General features: G+C 37.8%; 1 protein-coding gene across 1 annotated transcript in view; it reads left to right on the forward strand.

Annotated features, from left to right (window-relative positions):
- Nucleotides 1-20,538, forward strand: part of MBNL1 (muscleblind like splicing regulator 1) — a 276,932-nt gene that overhangs the window by 13,035 nt on the left and 243,359 nt on the right. The gene's annotated exons all lie outside the window — the stretch shown is intronic.

Genomic DNA, 20,538 nt, shown 5'->3' on the forward strand with positions numbered 1-20,538 from the left:
CACAGCTCACTAGAGGTCCTTAGCAAGATTGAGCTACTATATCTACAAAGGTAGCTTGCTCAATAATAAACATGTATTGGCTTGCTTTCCTGTCCTACCCACCATTTTCCACTTCTCTATTCACTTCTTGAGATCAACCTCCCAAATAACCTACTTGTACTCAGGGTCTGTTGTTAAGACAGACAAAGTTAAGCCACTTTGCATTGGCTGTATTCCCTTCAACATACTTATACATACAGTGGTGATTATTCACACTATGTACATGGACAGACCCCACTACTCCTGGGTTTTCAAAACCACCTAAAGTATCATTTGCCCCTGTTCCATCTTGCTGGGAACAACTTCCTTAGCTGTATTCTTTTTCACAGCTCTCAGCCAGTCAGTACATGGGAGGACAGTGTCCTAAGACAACACTTTGTCGTATCTCCCACAACCTTGCTAACCTATGTTGAGATGCCAGAGCAGAGGAGAGAGGGGCACCTGGGTGGCTCAGTCGGTTGAGCACCTGCCTTTGGATCAGGTAATGATCACAGAGTCCTGGGATGGAGCCTCTCATGGAGCCCCACATCAGGCTCTTTGCTGAGCAGGGAGGAGCCTGCTTCTCGCTTCTCCCTCTGCCTCCCCACTGCTCATGCTTGTGCTCTTTCTCTTTCAAATAAATGAATAAAATCTTAATAATAAAAAAAAAGAACAGAGGAGTGTGAGACAGGTAGCTCTCTTAGAGAAAGAAATCACAGATACTTTGTATCTCTGAATGTTAGAGGCTTTTTCCCTCTTATCTAAAGGAGGGAAAATGGGACAAGAATAGACTTTCCATAAGATTTATCATATATTCTGGGACAATTTTGAAAATAAGATTTCTCCATTAAAAAAAGGTAAAATAATAACTTCAAAACAACTGGTATAAACTGGAACTGCCACATGCAACCTGGAAAATATAGTTACCCTAGGTATGATCCAAGGTAAAAACAAAGAAATAGATATCTTCTTTAATACAAAGATTAGATGTTGGCCTAAGTAGGACTTTAATGCTTGTTAAGTGACCTGCTTATTGTTGCCAGGTCTTATATTCTTAAAATTATCTTTCCATTCACCAACATGCTTCCCTTTTTACCACCTATTTTCTATTTCCTCAAACAAGATTTATGTTCCCTAAGAATATAGCCACTTTAGCTTCCCTTCCAGGAACATTTTTATTTTAAAAGAGAAGTTTGTGCAATTACAGAATGTACCAATTAAAAGAAATGGAGATAATGGGGCAGGTAAATTTTTCAGATAACATGGAATAAATAATTTGAGACAGGAAAACTTTCATATATTCTGCTAAAAAAAAAGAAATTGGGCTTTGAGCTTTAGACTTCAGTTATAGAAGTTTTCAGTGGGGTCTCAAAATAGCTCCCTGCCAGCTGTAGCTCTCTTATTCCATTCCCTGCTTTGTAAAGGGGTGCCCTGTGGAGCTTCACAGGATAAGGCCCTGTCTTGGGGCCTTGTTGTCAGGATTTAGAGGGTAGATATGGATAGGATCTATCTGCGTAGACAGTTTATGTGCTAGGATTTGGGTATCCACTCCTCCTTAAACAGTGTCTGATATTCTACTATGGTCAGGTTTCAGAGTCATAAAGTACCTCTCTTTTTCCTTTGATGAGGATGCCCCTGCCTAAACATTTTTTATAAAATACCTGCAGTAATTTCATCTGTGAACTCATAATATTGCCATAATCTTCCCCAGTTGTTGCTATTTGTTTTCCACTTCATTGAACCAAGAAAACAGGAGCACCTATCTGTGTGCACACACACCTTATCTCTATGCCCTTTAGGCACATAAAGGTTTTCAAAACAAACGAACAAATAATGACAATTAATTTTGACTATCAGTCCTACACATTGACTGTTCAGGTAATGTTTTAAAATTTTCAAATGTGTTCTTTTATATCTCAGAAAAAGTAATAATAACCTTTGCCCTAAGTATATAACATATGTGTAGGGTAAAATGATAAATTCTTACTAGAACTTCAAAGAGAAAAAAAAAAAAAGTTAATTGCTTCAGTTAGGAATTGTTTGACAGTTAGGAACAAAGAACTGACTCTAGTGACTTAAATTTGGAGGTTTTTATTCTTTCACTAAAGGAAGTCTCGAAGAGGACCCTGCAGGATAAGTATATGGTTCCATGGAAATTATCAGGAGCCCAGGCTTCCTTCTATATTTTTGGCTCCACCATCTTTAATGTAAAGCTTCAATTTTCAAGGTCAAAAGATGGCTCATGGAAGAAGTAAAAAGCGAGGCCCTTTCTGGTTTGGGGGTTCCTATGATAAGCAGAGTATGACATAACAAGTAAATGGCCAATCTGTCTTAGACCTTTGTCTAATGTGGCCATTTGCTTAACAATCACTTTTGTTAATGCTCAATTTTCTCTTGGGGAAAAACTGCTCAGTTTCTTCTACATTTGATTTCTCCCTCTGCTTCTATCTCTAAGATGATATGCAATCTGGTAGAAAAAGTATGTGACTGGGGTGAGTTGATGTCTCTGGCATGGGAGTAAAATCCCATAACTTCATTATGGGTCTTTGCTGACATCCACAGGTCTCCCCTGCCCAGTCCCTGACATCCTGCTACCTAGACATCTTTCTGGATCGCAGGGCCAAAGCTTATAGCTATTGAACTCATAGCACATTTTTTGGCTACCGTGAATCGTGCTATATCTCTTAACTTCTTGATTAGGTTGCCTCTGAACTCCTACTAGATATAGACCAGTGGACCAACTCCTTATCCCAAATATAGCCTCCTAGCTGGCAACCCCCACCAATTGACTCTGCTCTAACTCAATGTCCACACCGCATGGGAAATGAAAGAGGCTGTGGAGTGACCCTCGAAATTGTGTCTGATCATGACTCTCTGCTTCCTTAAATGGACCAGGCTGCCCCCATTGTAGTATGAGATATCCTACACCGCAATCTTCTCCTCAGATGCCAAGAGGAGAAGCAGGGTAATACCTTGGTATTACCAAATCATTTATCATTTATCAAACATACTGCTTCTCTCTGGGTCAAAGCTGAGAGAGAGAAGTCTGGATATAGCATCTGACCTCTTGGAAACATTAATGTATTTTCCACTTTTGCCTTTCTAAATACGTGAACTCATAAGCTTGGCACTAATAGACCTAAAGTATCCATCTGCTGAAGGAAGATTAGAATTTATTACGAAAGGAAACCATTTATTACAGTGAAAATAAAAAAAAGGAAGGAGATATTCTGCTTCTGATATGCAAATAGAATAACGCAGTAGAAAAGTGCCTTGCAAGCCAGGCTACAGTCTTGAAAAATGATCTCCTAAACTTCTTTCATCTGTTTTCCTTATCCTTTTGCATTTCAATAGCCAGGCCTAGAGCATCAGTTTTCACCCAGTATCAAGAATATACCCCTGTATTATTAAGGTTTGAGCAGAGGTCAAAGTCATAAGAGAGGGTGCATTTAGGAGGGAAAGCTCACAGGAGAGGAAGGAAGACGAATAGGTGAGAGATAACAGAAAAGGAGAGAAAAGAGATATGGACTGACTTGAGAGCAAGACTAGCAGACATGTTTCCAAGCCCTGAGCCTTGATTATTCATACCTACTGGAATCTTGACACACAACGGGAGGTCCTGAGAAGGAGATTTCCTCATCACCTTTGGTTTCTAATAACATAAAAAGGACATTGACATGGTTGAGAATCTGGTGTGGAGCTTGGCAAATGGGATGGCTTTAGCAGGACAGATGACTCTAGAGAAAGAAGTACAGAACAAACCACCATATGGAGTCTAATTAAGCATCACAGCATGACATTAGAGGTGTTTATGGCACCATTAGAGACTGCGGTAGGGCTGGGTCACCCCATTTCTTTATACCATCCACTACACTCTTACTAAACTGTCGGGAAGACTAGAGTGTGCACCATCTCACACCAGCCTCAGATTGGTACAGAGTGCTAAGTGGATAAGCAACAACAGGTAGAAAGAGGACATTGCCCAGAGATTGGGGGTGAGGGAAGTCGGGGCGGTATAAACTGTGCCCAAGGATAGCAATGCCTTCCTGTCTCATCCCTCACCTTAGATACTTAGTCATCACTTAAGAAGAAAAGCAAAGGAAAAAGGGGTGACTCAACTGAGTTATTCCTTTTTTCAGAGTCCCTGAATATTAATTACCTAAAGGAATTATATAAATCTAACTGGGTTAAATTTTAAATTAGGGATCCCTGGGTGGCTCAGCGGTTTAGCGCTTCGGCCCAGGGCCTGATCCTGGAGTCCCGGGATCGAGTCCCGCATCGGGCTCCCTGCATGGAGCCTGCTTCTCCCTCTGCCTGTGTCTCTGCCTCTCTCTCTCTCTGTCTCTCATGAATAAATAAATAAAATCTTAAAAAAATAAATAAATAAAAAATAAATTTTAAATTAGATTGGGTATTTAGTAATTTCTTTTCCCAAATCCTGGTGGGTAAGGCTTATCTTTGCCCATCTGAGTTATAGTAGGAATTGGGTTTTGACTCCCATTATATTAGGATTCTCTCTCATATATTAGATTCAAAATCCCATCCAATCACTTGCTCCTCCATTTAAACATCCTGGAAAAAGAAATAAAACCACATATTTTACAATAAAACTACTTTGGACTAATTTATAGGAATAACCAAATCTGCCTCCAAATCCTCATGAGCCGTATGGATGAACTGAACCAAACAATGAAGAGATTTTTCGCAGCTCTATTTAAACATTTAGCTTAAGGCCCGCTAGGCCAAGGCTTTCTTCCTTTTTTTTTGTCCTTACAGCCTCCTCTCCCCTTGCCTGTTGGTATCTCCTAAGAGATTGACTGTACAAGCCTGTATAAGACACTTATGGAACAACCCAAACTCTGTGTTAGAGGAAAGAAAAGAAAGGTACTCATATAGGTCTAACTAGATTGTATTTATTCCCCTATTAAGGACTCAATCTGATTATTTTGGCCCTAAATTCTTAAAAAGGCCTTAGGGCATCATCTTGTAGTATAGATAGCAGTGATCCCCCTTCCTTCCTCTATTTTCACTTTGGTTTTGAGACATAACCAGGAGCCCTCCCTGAAGATTTTGGTTGTTAGAGCAGTGGCAACATGGGCCTTTGCTCTCTACCTAAGAATATTTGCAGGAAAATTGTGTAAGAGGTGAGTCCAGCATATGCTTTTACCTCAGATTCGTAAAAGATTTTCAAGTAAACATTTTCCCTACTTTTTTCCATGCTTCTCCGTTGGGATGTGATATGAGTTTTTACATATGTGGGAGTGGGCCAACAGGTATGAAAAATCACCCACTAACGTTTTCCCCCAAAAAATCAATTATACTTGAAAAGACTTGACTAAAAATCATTATTAAATTCAGATGAGGGGATCCCTGGGTGGCTCAGCAGTTTGGCGCTTGCCTTTGGCCCAGGGCATGATCCTGGAGTCCCGGGATCAAGTCCCACATCGGGCTCCCTGCATGGAGCCTGCTTCTTCTCTGTGTCTCTGCCTCTCTCTTTCTCTTTCTCTCTGTGTCTCTCATGAGTAAGTAAATAAAATATTAAAAAAATAAATTCAAATGAATTTATGCTGAAACAGGACTTCAAAGTAATTTTATACATGAAGCAGTCAACTTCAAGCTATAGCCCCACACCACTCCACACTCTCCACCTCACCACTACATTCAAGGCAATATGACCTGCAGATTCATGATTCAAATTCTCAGTTCTTGAATATTTAGATATGAATTATCCACATTTAATGAGTAAAGCAGTGCCAATTAGTTTTTGAAAGAAGAGTAAGAAATAGTACTCATATGAATTAATGTTATTATTTCGGCCCAACTCTGTGTGTGTGTGTGTGTGTGTGTGTGTGTGTGTTTGCACACGCATGCGCACATGCACACACCCATTTTCTACTCCAGGGTAAAGTTTGTTTTGCGAGCTACCAGCTTGGTTAAAAAGCTTTGAAAACATGAGAGCAGTTCCAGTCATAACATTTGGACCTTCATTTCAATCCCATAATAGTTAGCTTAAGTAATGTCTAAATATTTCTTTAAGCCACAATATCCTATTTTCAGCAACAGACTCTAAATCATAATACACTGTATCTGCTTCTTTCTGACTTGGAACAAGTCTCTGTGTGGAATGGTTGTGAGCTCCTTCGAGATTTGTCAACTGCATCAAGGTATAAAGTGAGACTGGCAAAAGGAAATATGTTTGAATCCCTTCTCTGATGGAATAATTTAGAAAAATATCATCTATATATTCTGAACCTGATCTTGACATTTGCTTCACATAAAGCAGAAGCACCTCTGTGACTATTAAAAGGCCAAGAGCTGCCTTTGAAATTACCATCGTGTGTGATTAAGGGGAAGCTGTTTCAGTTATCAATATACAATAACTCAACTGGACATAGTTAAGAAAGTACATAAATTCCAAAGACATGCAAAACATCTGGCTTTGGACGCTTCTCCCTTTCCATAATTGATGTGTTAACTGTTCATGGGTGAGAGTACATGCAGCACATTTTAGTGACATCTGTTTCAAGTTAGGGTTAATTGATTTCCATTTGTGTGTGTCTCTCCTGCTTTTCTTTTTTTTTTTTTTTTTTATTTTTGGCCCAAAACACATTAGAAAATACAGATCAGGAGGTGAAGGGAAATGCAATTTGCAGATAAGAATTTGTTAAGAGAGAAATAAACAATTAATATGAACCTTTGTGGAATTTTTTGCTATACAATGAGTCAGTTGTGATAATTGTCCCTAAAAGCATAAATAAGACCTACTGAGTAATTAGTATATCCTAGTCATTATGTTAAGTAATTACATTCATTATCTTTATTAATCACAACAACAACCATATAGGGCCAGCCTTTTCAGTGACACAGTTCTCGAGGTAAAAGTTACATGCCCAAGGACACAACTGTAGCAAAAGTAATAGCCAGGATTCTTACTTAAGTGGTTTGACACCAAAGCCAACATTGTATAATTGCACTAACGGATTATAAAATGCCATTGCAACCAAGCCATCATGTGGGATTGACAGCACTGTGTGTAGAGCCTCAGGTGAGCTACTTTCAAAATTAGAAAAAACTGACAAAATTGGCCACCTTACAGTCCAGAGGCCACCTCACAACATTTGACAAGTAATTGGGATTGGATTTTTATCCTGATAATCCATATGACTTTTCACAAGTCTCTATATCTTTCTGAATCTGGGTTTCCGAAGGTAAATCAGTTATACCTAGCTGACAAATCCAGTGGGATTGTTATGAGGGTCCAGGGAATTAATCTGTATTGAAATGTTTTACATACTCTAAAGAAGGATTTTTCAGAGTGTTAAATCACAAATCTACTTCCCAGAAATGGTAACAGATGTTCTGAGTGGAAAGTTTCCGGGCAAATTAGTTTGGGAAACTCTGCATACTGCCGTAAATATCTCCTGTGTAGAGGACATGTGTTGTCTTATTCAGACTCTCTGCCATCCTTTTCTGGTAATGGGATCCACGCTGTTGGGGCATTATTCCTCCTCCTACTCCACATGCAGCTGGTAAAGCTGCTATTTACCCAGGGGTGATAGCAGGACGCACTACCTTCTGCTCTGGAACATTTTAGTCACTGTAAGATTTGTGGCTTAGCAAGGTCTAAGGATGTGAACACAGACCTGCTGATGGCCATGGTCTGCCTCATAGTAGAATCAACCTGAAGTAGAGACAGCACAATTAAATTCCTTTATAGACTGCTTCAATTTGGAGTTCTGTTTAATATACTCTTCATAAAGATTTGTTATGAAAAATACGAGAAAATACTAGCTGATTTCAATGAAGCATGTCTTGAAAATTCAACATACAAAGTTAATTTTTCTGTTTTTATTAATTTAAGCTATAGGCATCAAGAAACCATGCAAAAAAATGTCACTTACATACCAATAAATTGTGATACTCAGTAGGAGAATTACTGGGCTAGAATTATTAATAATGACATTGAAGACAGAAATTAAGCATTAACAAAGAAATTGAGGGAAGCCTGGGTGGCTCAGTTAGTCAAACGTCCCACTCTTGATATTGGCTCAGGTCATGATCTTAGAGTTGTGAGATTGAGCCCCACATCAGACTCCATGCTCAGCAAGGAGTCTGCTTGAAATTCTTTTCCTCTTGCCCTGCCCCTTCGTCTCTCTCTCTCTCTCTCTCTCTCTCAAATAAAAATAAATCTTTTTAAAAAGAAATTGACAAAGTAGTTTATAATATTTTTTAAAATTTTGATATTCTGAGAATTTTTTCCCCAGATGTTCTAGCCAAAGTTTCCTTTGTTGATTCTCATGACAATATTCTCAACAGATCATTGATATGTGACTATCAATTGCATTTTCTGTAGAAGCTGGGCCTGACAAAATGTTCAGGATTGTGTGAAGTCCCCCCAAAACCTATGTCTTGCTCAATTTGTCAATTTGTCAGCCATCACACCATGATGACTTTGTGATTTCAATATGATAATGGATTGAAAATTTCAGATTCACTTTATAATAATCTACTGAGGTAAAAAGAAAGAGAGACAGAGAAAGGGAGTTTTCCAAATGTAAATGATGTTCTAAAGGCAAGACTGTAGCAGCTTAACCCTGTGACTATGTATTTTAAACACTAAAATATTTTCAGAAATCTAGATATTTGAAATGGTGGAGTTTCAACCTCAGCCTAACATGACCTTTATCTTAACTGGCTGATTCTGCACATTGAAAACAAAACACTGAATTTAATAGCACCTTCTGCTCCTAACTGGCAGCCCCACTCCCAGCAGAAGCCATGAGCCTCCCAAGATGGTGATGTATCTGTTACCATGCTTTCAACGAAAGTAACAGAGGATGCACTGAAAGTGGCTTAAAACATAAGAGGACTTAGTGACTCACAAAGATTTTATCATTGACCCAGGATCTGTCCATCTTTTCTTTCTAATTCTTCAGCTTTGTCCTCAGGCTTATCTCTTCCACCTAACTGCAAATTGGCTACATCAGCCATAAATATCACCTCCCCACCCAGAAAAGGACTACAAAAGGCCATATCCTTTCCTGTGCCTTTTATTCATGGTAATAACAATTTTCCCAGGCTGGCTAGAATCGCATCATGTGACCATCTCCTTTTCTGTTACTGGAAAGATGAATAGATGTCTTAAATTAACCAGTATTTTCCTTCCTTTGGTGGACAGAGTAACCTCCTGATATTTCAATAAAACCATGCTTCTGTGTGGACACGGAAGGAGTGGGAATAGGGAATAGCAGTGTTTACCACAAGTCCCTTGCAAATAAAATTTTCTGGTACACAATTACTAAAAGAATAGAACAATTTAAAATAAATTTAAAATAATCTGAGGAAAATTAAAATAGAAAGTACTTTAAAGATTGTCAATAAATAAATAATACTGCATTTTATGTTTCCAGAAATCACATTGAAAGAAAATGTATATAACTAAAAATCAAAAACAAATACTTGCTTGAAAAACATAGCTTTCTGCAGCTAGATTAGGGGAAAAGAGAGTTATATAAATTATTACAATTCGGTTAACATTCTTCTATCCTGCCTTTTGAAATTGGCCTCCAATTGGCATCTAGACAATATACTTAATTAGATTCACAGATTAAAATTTGCTACAGTTAATTTGGCTACTTTATGAGTAGATTATAGATAGATAATATAATCTATATTTATAATTATATATAGATTATAAAATTATATATTAAATCTATAATATAATCTATATTATCTGTTATATATAATATATAACATACACATATACATAATGCCTCTGTATATAAAAACTTTTTTAAGAACTGATACTCCTTAAAGAATCAAAAGAGAAGCAGAGCCCAATCTAGATTGATCTTGTTTATAAAAAACATTCTTTACAAGATGCCTTTTATACACACCTGTGAAATATTTATCTCTCTGTAAATGAATGTGTTGGCACTCTGCCCTCACAGAATGTAGGAAATTTAAAAGGTAAGTGTGGAAATGAATCCTTCCTAATCCCTTTCATTAAATCAGATGTTTCTATCATCTGACAAAGAAATGTTTGATAGGGGCTCTAATTGGGCTCCCCATACCCCCTCCAGGCCCAGTGTTATGGGGGCAGAAGTTAAAAATGAGGGCCTCCTTTCAGATGTTAAAGCACAAGCTAGGCACTTCAGAGAGCAACTCACCCCAACGGGGAGGATGTGGTTCACAGTGAGCAGAGGCATCAAAGCAGGCCCTGTGCTGTGTGCTCTCCTGAAACTCTGCCTCCCTCTGCCACTTGAGTGGATAATCTTGCCTCCAGGACAGAAATCACTCTGCTTTTCCAAGCTCTGTCCTCCATCACACATGGGCATGTTCTCATATGCCTTTACAACTTCTAGGATTGGTATAAATTTCCCACTGTTCAGACTCCCTTTCTTTCTTTTTTTAAAAATATTTTATTTATTTATTCATGAGAGACGTGAGAGAGAGAGAGAGGCAGAGACACAGGCAGAGGGAGAAGCAGGCTCCATGCAGGGAGCCCAATGTGAGACTCAATCCCAGGACTCTGGGGTCATGTCCTGAGCCAAAGGCAGATGCTCAACTGCTGAACCACCCAGGCATTCCTCAGACTGCCTTTCATAGGCTTGCTAGTTAGGTGTCAGGGTTAAGGAGATACAGAGAACCATAGTGTCACTGAAAAAAAAGAATGATCCATGCATTCTTTCATTTTTCACTTATAAACATTTATTATCTACCAGGAGCTATGGATAAAAATATCAACAATATGTCTACACTGGCAGAGTGGTCCCTGCACTTGAGGATTTTCACCTAGAGAGCAAGAGATAAAATGGTAAAAAGACGTAAGTACAGGAAGATTAAGAGGTGCCATGAAAGATCTATGATGTATGAATAGTATACCAAGAAGGAATTCTCCCCAAGGGGTTCAGAAAATAAAAGGTTGAGGGATGATATTTTGTTCATAAATAATATAGGTTCATTGGGGTGCCTGAGTGGCTCAGTTAAGCATCCAACTCTTGGTTGCAGCTCAGGTCGTGGTCTCAGAGTCCATGGGGCCAAACCCTATGTCTGTCTTTCTTTCTCTCTCTCTCTCTCTCATAAATAAATAAATAAATAAACAAATAAAAATATTTTAAAAATAATAATAATATAGGTTCCCTACATTCCGCCATTACAAAGTGAATGTGCTCTCTCAGCAAGTGATCCCTAAATAATCACCCAGTGGAGGTAATATTGGATTTATTCAGTCCTGCTTGGTTGCATAGGTTTAAATTTCACTTTCTCTCAAAACAATATTTTTAGTCATTAATTTTACAGTCTGTTCTTATCCCTTCTAAAAGATGATAAAGTACTGCAATAATTATTAATGAAGAGCTGTTTTACTATTTGCTTAACAGAGAGAGAATCTAAGCCCACACTCAGTGCATGCATGAGATTGTCCACCAAGGTCCTTAAAAGGCTTTCATAAAATAAACTTGGAGTCTGTGCACTCTATCATTGGACAGTGAATTGAAGGGTTTAAGTCCTATTTACTCTGCAGGCACCTTTTTGACTCACTACCATAAGTAACTGTAAAACTCTTGAACTAAGATAGTTTAAGTTGTCATCTGCATGAAAGAGACCATAATCTATGGATCATTGGCCAGACGAATAGTGAGAACTCAACCTGTCCTATGGAATTCGGTGAGCCAGTGGATGAGCTAAAAATCCTTCTGAATTCTCAAAGGGGCTTCTCAGTGGGGAAGAGTAAGTCAGTAAATAGCTCAAGATTTATCCCAGCTTCTCACAAATACTTGCTAACACTGTACTTACCTAGACTAGGAACCAAACTAGTCTTTCAGGTCCCCAAAGTCACAAGGCTTCGGCTCTAGAAGGTCCAGTCACACTCACTCCTGGTCAGTCATTAATCCTGGAAAGCTAAAGATCTTTTGCGGCTACAGCTTTTTCTGCCAACCTCCATAGGCTCATCAGCAGAGGCCTGAATGACATGTATTTCTCCACATTGATATCTCATTCATACTCGTGATATGCAGCAGGATGCAAAGAATTCACAAAATGCAAAGAGATGAATGGCATGGAAAACAATGCCTTTAAATCTGACTTCCCCATCTCCTAAATATTGGGGATGGAGCTTGAAAAGTGATGATCATGAAAGAATATGCCTCAATAGGGAGGGCTCTAGGAATATCTAAATAAGTCAATATGAAGTTCAGTTAAGTATTTAAGAAATGATACACTAGAGACCAAACTTCTCTTAAAGGAAAACTTTGCCCATTTCTGAGCCATCCATCACATAACTGAGAATCATGCAGTGTTCCTGGAATAAGGTAGACTCTAGAAGAGAAAAATGCCATCTACAGTCCTATTCCAATGAGACTTCTTCAATCCTTGAATCACTCATTCACTCAGGCAGTTTCTATTAATTCAACACTGACTACCTAAGTTGGGGGTTTCAATGAAAAATGAAGTCTGGGCCTTGTCTCCAAAAAGTATTAAGAAATTGAAGATGGTGACAACAAAGCATTAAATCAAGAAAGAGTCTTTTTAAATTCAGGCCCCTGTATGGTTGCACATGTTCCACGCTCGGGAAGCCAGCCTTGTGCTCATTATCTACTGGGCATTGTACCAAATAATACAGAGGACAAAATATGAAAAGGAAGAAGTTCTTGCCTTCAAGGAGCTAAAAATCTGTAAGGGAGCTAAGATATGTCCAAATCCATAAGTCAAGGATATCAAGGACAGCTAATTAAAATGTGTCTGCTGCTAAGATTAGAAGAGGGAATAGAGGAGCATATCCATTTTGTTCCTCAGGAAGGTGTCTCTCTAGGTGCAGTTCCCTCTCTCACGTTATACAGTCGTCACACTTGTCTTCAGAAAGGTCTTCAGAGCAGATGAAAGCACTGTTCCTTCTGACTGAACTGATTTCCACCTAATCTTTGCTTGGCTAATCCTGCCTCTTACTTTAGATCTCACAGTATTACTAGTTGAGAAGTCCCCCAATTTAAATTAAGTCTCCCTGTTTTGCTCTCATAGCTTTCTGGATTTTTCCTTCTAAGCATTTGTCACATATTTTTAATTGCATATTTCATTTGGTGAGTTTGCTTTTATTTACTGTAAGTTCTTCTTCTGTTGTTCTCTGGCCTTGCCCTCCTTCCTAGCATGGGCCCAGGGACATGGTCACACTTCATAGGTATTTGTTAAATAAATGCCTGTTAAATATCAATCCTGACAGAAGTAGAAATAGGGGATAATGAGCTGAGAGGGAGAAAATGTAAATAAAGAGGTTGAACAAACCTATGAGTTATAATTGGAAAACAGCAGAGACCACTTTGGCTGGAGAGTGGGCTTGATTGATGGGAGGAAATAGAGGGGTTGAGGCTCTTGGGGAGGTGGGTGGGGCCGTATTGTGGAAAAGCTTGAGACCCTAATGGAGGAGTTTGAGTGTAAGGATAGGTAATTGGGATTGTTGTTGGATTTTTTTTTAACCCAATAACTTTTTTTTTTTTTAGCAGAATTAAGAAAACAAAAAACAGAGTAGTATTTGAAGCATAAGTGCTTCTAAGTAAGTTGTGGGCTTATTGGAGTGGGTTTTTGAAAGAGCTGATTGCCTGAAGAGCAGATTCAAAGACAGTTAAGGCATGTTTTCCAGATAGAGGGAGAGGATTTGGGGAGGACATATGGAAACAAATATGAAGACAAGAAAAACACTTGACATTTTGTTAATAGAGTGAATTTAGTCATCTCACATGTCAATCTTGAGAAACACTTCTTAAAATAAGTACTCTCCTTTTTTCTAATCTCTTGTTGAATTAATAGAGAAACTATTAGCTGTAGTACATTTGCCTAAAATAAGGAACTTAAGTTGAGAAACATTTGTAAGCTCAGTCTACACTAACCACATACAGAGTTTCATTTTTAGTCATTTTAACTTACAGAACTGCAAAGGGAGCCTGAATCTTCCATGCTGTCACTTTTGGGGGGGGCGGGTAACTTTAAATGGATTATAAAAAAAATTACCATCTTTGGAATTCATATTACTCAGAAGCATTTACAGTGTTCTGGCATGAAGTTTAAATAGAAAAAAAAAATCCCACCTCCCTTTCCCCACAAAAAATTCAGGACCCAATAGTAAATTATAAAAATAAATAATATATCCATTCTTGGAAAAAAAACTTTTTTATTTAAATTAGATATATGAAACAGAAACCAAATAAGCCATTTTAAAAATACATGAAAAATGTTGTGTATTCAATCAGCATCTATCAACCATATTTATTACAGCACTTTCGAGTGTTGATGTAAGGCAAATGCGCAGCTACTACCTCTGCTAAAAGGAAACAAAATGCTAGATTAATGTGGAAGAGGAATTATATCTCTGTACTATCCATGACAGGCTGGCGTTTTCCATCTTGACATATTGCTACTGAACATGGCATGTGAAGTTGGATGATAGTAAAAGGATTGTTGGAATTTAATGATTACAACACATGCTTCAAAACTCAAGGCTTCTATTACCGGGTTTATGACTCAGATGTCATTCCTAATAGGGTTATTTTTTTGTTGCTGTTCAGTTTTTAAACTCCTACTAGTTAATCTATGAAGATGAATCATAGCTTGCTTCAGATCCTTCATCCATTTTGAGACTTCTTTCAAACTACCCAAATTATTAATCAAGGCAATGTATATTAGTGATTATTCATGCACGATTTCAACAAGCATTCATTGTCTATAATGTGACAAGAGCTGTGCCAAGTGCTGATGATACAAAGAATAATAACATAATGTAGCCCCAAAATAATTTTCAGTGCTGTCCTCTACTTTGATAATTATTTGGAAGAATATTAAACATTTGGTTGGTCTCACCTTGTAAGGTAACAGTAAATGTTTTGCTTCTCACATCAAGCAGAGCTCATAGATTCTATTTCTGAGGGTTGAATAAAGCAAAATAGGCACCACAAATAACGTAAACAATATTCCTAGATATATTTCATAGCTCTGGAGGGAAAAGATTGAGGAGAGAGATGAGGAATAGATATCCTTCTGCAAATAAACTCTCTAAATGGTGGTAATTGCATTGAGTTCACTTTTTTTGCATTTAATTTTTGTTTATTGTGTAAAATTTTTGCAAAATGTTTCTAAATTCCCCTTTGGTTTCTGATAAAAAAATAAAAAAATAAATAAAACAACAACAACAACGAGGCACAGAAGGTAGAAGGTCTGTTTAACCTGAGAAGTAATATTCGTAGTTAGATAAAGGAGAAAATTTGTTGAAAGGAATTTTATTACGTGGGATGAATAAACACTCAGAAATTTTAACGAGGGCCAGCATCAAGGATAACACCATCAATCTTTAGGCAAGGTGAAACAATTTGGTTTCTGACTGTTTAGCCCACAGTGTGACTACTGTTTCCCACATCTTAAAGAAGCACATAGGAATTTTGAGCAAGAATGTTAACAGCTTCCCTAACTTGGAAAAAAAAAAAAAAAAAAAACAACTGTGGAAGAGAAACAAAACCAGGTGGAACAAAGCAACATTTATCAATATTAATCTAAATGAAACTTAGCCCTCTTCTCCTTTTCTATTGTTTGAGGAGCATATTCATAGTTATTTCACTTATTTCACATTGACAAGTCATGTTAGCAGTTGAAGAAGATTGGCGGCGCTTTGTGTTTGTGTTTGTGTTATAAATAGGTACAGAGGAGACAAAGCTTTGCTCTGTAAACCAAAAAGGGGTTGACATCAAACATGCCTGTGTGATACAGGCATACCCCTTAGTGGTCTTCAGCATTTACAGAATGCTTCAATTTTCTGTTACTTTAAAGACTTGGTTTTAGGGGGTTCTGTTTGTTTTGATTGTTCCAGTTAGTTTGGGCTTTTGTTTTTGTTTTGCTTTTATTTTTTTTTTTTTTTAATCTTTAAAGCAAGTCCCGGCTTCCTAACAAAGGAGAAGCTTAAATTGTTAGTGTTTAAAAAATGTTATGCACTCTGCTCACCTCCCTGGAAATTTTGAGGGTGTGGTACACGGGGAATGGATTAAAGGGGAGGTCATGACGGCATAAAGACATGCTTTGCCTGTCATTTTTTGAGATTATTGCAAAAATGGACTCTCCCCACATAGGCCAACCTGAAACATTACCAGATTGTTGAAAAGCCCTGAACAAAGCAATGATGTCAAACATCATTGTAAACAAAAGCTGGATCTGCAGGGGCTCGGGAGTTGGGTTGCTGTCAAGAAAGCTGAGTGCTAGCATTGGTTCAGCTCCTGTCTATAATAGATTCTCGAAATGTGGCAAGTATTCCTGAGTGACACATTCAAACATTGAGTGCTGGGCGCCATCTGCAGAGTTTCTGATTCAGTAGGTCTGGGGTGGGGCCCAAGAATTAGTAACAAGTCTTCAAGTGACCCCCCCCCCGCTTCCCCATTTCTAATGAGACCGTTGAAACAGGGGTTTGAATGAAATCAGGGCCACAGAAGGAAAGTAAATGCAGGAAGTGGCCACAATAGAAAGTAGAGCCTTCAGAAGAGAGAAATAAGGCCCTGCCTGGAGCCTTCAGGCTGGAGGGAAAATAATGAGTGCTGTTCCAACTAAACTGAAAGGATAGGAGCCTCATCCATTCTGTTTGCTTCTTGAACTCAAAGATCATTCAGGGTCCTTCTGTATCTATTGGATTTCTAAGTACTCTAAACACAGACTTGATGGCAATTTCATTAAATTTGGTCCCTGTATTTTGATAGCAGACAACTGAAGTTCGTGGAGAAAATGAGAAAATGGTTAAGAGGAAACACCACAGTGAGACATCTCAACAAGATGTCTTCTTCTTCTTAAAAATAATTGCATGGACTTAGGTATCTAGGGTATCTAAGCTCTAGAACAACTCCCCGAAGTCCGGGGCAGTGAGTAGCACGTTGTAATGTGCTTAGCCAATGGCCCAGGCCCCAAGGAAAAGGGAACCGACATTTCTCAGGAGGCCTACTGTGTGCTATGTCTCTCCTAGGTACCCTTTGAATGTTTTTCTTATTTATCCTACAACCATTGTAAGACTGTATTATTACACATTTTACCAATGAAGAATCTGAGTCTCAGAAAGGTTAGGAAACATGCCAGATGTCACATACTTAGTAAAGGTGGGATCTGGGAACTGTGGTCTCTTTTCCTCTGATGACCACTTTGTTTTTTATTCCATCACTGCCTTTCGCTGTGCCGGGGAACTGAGAACTCTGGGAGGGCTGTCTCTACATCAAACCCCTCCTCTGTCCTACTTTCCTATCTGAAAATAAATGCCCAAATTCCCTTTTTCTTCTTACAGTCAGGTAACACAGCCACTACCATCCTAGGAGGTAGACTGTGTGTTTAGTTATGGCACAGAAATTACCCTGGAGAAGGTGGGGTGAAATGCAAAGAGCAGACGTTTTGAGGGCCTGCTAACCTCGATGCACATCCTGGTTTCCTTCCCTGCTGTCACTCTCTTTTTCTGGGCGCTATACCCAGGGTGAGGTAAATCACACCTAATTGATCTGAGAAGAATCAGACCAGTGTGACACAGCTGAGAACCAAGAGACAGAAGCCTTCACTCCTGTCATTTTGCAGAGTTTACAGAAACACTAGTTTCTTCTGCTTTTCTCTGGGTAATAGTATGAGCCCAAATACTCAGAAACTGTTTTTACTACTCATTAGCAGCTCTCTTTTGTTTTTCTCAGCAGTCCCTTATCTTGACTCTTTTACTTTTGTTTCCTGTTCTGCTGGTCTCTTCCGCTTTGCAGAGCTTCTAATCTTCCAGTGAGAAAAAAAAAAAAAAAATGTCTTTTAGAAAATACACACTAGCCAAGATCGCAAGGTTCTCTGGAGAAAAGACACTGTCTGAATGCGAACTGTAAGCAGCCTGGAATGGCACAGGCATAGTCACAGTCCACAGTTTAGTTTTTGTGTGTACAGACTGATGAAATTAGTTTTAATCTTTCCTGATAATAAAAGCAAATATGCTAATTGTAGGAAATACTAAAAATACAGACGTTTATTTTAAAAAGCCCAAATCCTCCAAAATCCTGCAACCCAGGAAAAAGCCTACATTATTAATATTCTCAAATATTGTCTTACGGGTCTGTATTCACCCTGTGTGTGTATGTATGTGTATGGGTTTGTAATTGAGTTCTCATGGGCTTATTTCACTTGAAATTATGTCAAATTCTTTTCCCCTGGCCATTATGATTTAATAACCTAGTTTTTAATGGTTGCATAATGTTTATCATATGGCTAGCCCTGCTTGCTCTGTTTATTATCCCCTCATGAAAGGAGCTACAACATAAATATCTATTTAAGGTACCGTTGCTTGAAAAATAGGACTAAGGAGAAAAGCCACGGTGGAGTGCAAGTCCAATCTCATCGTTGTTTACTTAATATTTTGGAAAAAAGTGTAAGGTGTGCAGCTATGGATTTGGCAATGGAAGGATTAATTAAAGTACCGAAAATTCAGTATCACTCAGTGATTGGGGAATGGCTTTGTAAATTCATGTTATATTCTGTTATGAAAATGTTCAGTGACATACCATTTTTGTTATTCTTTGGAAGGCAGTCAGCTTCTGTAAATACCTGTTGAGGCAACTGAGAGTTGAAGATGACTTGTGTGTGTTTATATTTCTAAGATATAAAAAATATTTTTCAAGAAGGGAAATACCAGTTCCTAATCTTATGCAAAATAATCCACATGATAGATGCATAAGGGTTTATATACTCACTGAAAGAAGGATATTGCAGATTTTAGATTATAATTCTTTTATAATTTCATATTCCCATTGCTCTATGTATTCTTTAGTCACACCTGCTGTAGGAATCCAGGCAATTTTTCATTCAATGACTCAGTTTTCTGCCCTCAGCAAGGGCAGTTGAACTAGATGATTTCTTAGGCCCATAATAGCCCTAAGATCCTAAATTTCTGTGTTCTGAAAGGTCAATGTATAGGATTCCTAATATCAAAGCATAATAAAATTATATTAGGTGCCGTGGTTTTGAGAATGGAAAAGAATATGTTTTAAAGTTCATTAGACATATTGTTATATGTTAGTTATATTAAAACTTTAGAAATTAAAAAAATACATAAAGTATCACAGTTAACTATAGCCACCGATTATATAGAATGCATCATGGGTTTTTCTAGAATTCGTTTTAATGATCATTATTAAATACCTATTGAGTTTTAACGAAAAGCTCTAGGAAAAGTATAAATTCAACTGGCCAGTGACCAAAGTCTAATTACAGAGCTCTAATCTAATATGCAGTCATACAATCAGATATAGGCATTAAAAAAAAAAAAACTAAAAAAAAAAAGAAAAAAAAACTTGTTTAGTTAAAAAAAAAAAGAATCCTATTGGCAGAGCACTATTAGCCTTAATAAGACAGCCATTTCGGGAAAGGACAAGTGAATGGAAATACTCCTTTATCTCGAAAGATAAGCAGTTACATAGGAAAGTATGCATTATCCCAGAATTATAATAGTTGAGGAGTGCTTGATAGTGTAGAGTTTTTTGTGTTGGCCCAATCAATAGATTCCATACAAATTTATTTTTGAGGCATACTTGAAGAATTGCAGTCGTATTATAAAGGCAAAGCATAAAGTGCCTACTTGTTCGCAGTGCCTCGCTGGCTTCTTTTTGACTCTTCCACTTAAATCAATCAAAAAATAAATAAGAATAAATCAATTTTCATTTTCTTTGACTACATCTACATAATGCCAGGATAGGAGAGTCAGAGCTTTTGATGGCCTTCTCTAGAGGAATGCATCCTTCTGTTGCTTACCTTTATCACGTGAACACAGCAGGGACCTGGAGGCGTGGTCAGAGTCGTGACTGAGATTACCAGACAATTATTTCAAACATGATTGACCAGAATGGCTTCTCCTCTTCACTCCTGTTTTAAAGATTGCCCAGACCTTTTCAAGAAATGTGTAGAAACATATTTGAGATGCAGCATGCTTCTGATTCTGCTGATAAAGAGTCTCTGGCATAAGCCAAACAGGCTTCTTGGAACAGTGACCAATTTTAATAGCAAGCAACCATGTCCTCCAACAAAAACCACCCTTTCACATTTTTTTTTTAAAGGAGTTTGCTGATTTCCATGTTAGTGTTTACTCTTTTTTTTTTTTTTTTTTACATAAGACCCTAACATGCCTCGCATTTTGGCAAAGTGAATTAATTTTATCTTTTGGCTCCTAAGTTATTTAAAATAAACAAAAATGTTGACTGCTTGAACTTTCATTTTCACTTGAACTTTCATTTAATTGATATTCCTGATCTTCTTTTCATAAGAACTACTGTTTCTGAAGGTATAAAAAAGCCACTTATTTCAGTAAATAAAAAAGCTTGGCCATTTACTATTTCCAACTACAGAAATTTGTGGCAAAGAATCAAAACGTGCATATATCCAACCTACAAAATAGCTGTAGTTAAAATATAAGCTGTTTAACATTAACTTTAATGTTAAGCAACCTCGCAAATGCCTTCTCTACAAGCCAGGGCCTTGCAGAAAGCCATAAAAGGGAAG

Source organism: Canis lupus, chromosome 23 (genome assembly GCF_003254725.2).
Source record: "Canis lupus dingo isolate Sandy chromosome 23, ASM325472v2, whole genome shotgun sequence".
NCBI lineage: Eukaryota > Metazoa > Chordata > Mammalia > Carnivora > Canidae > Canis > Canis lupus.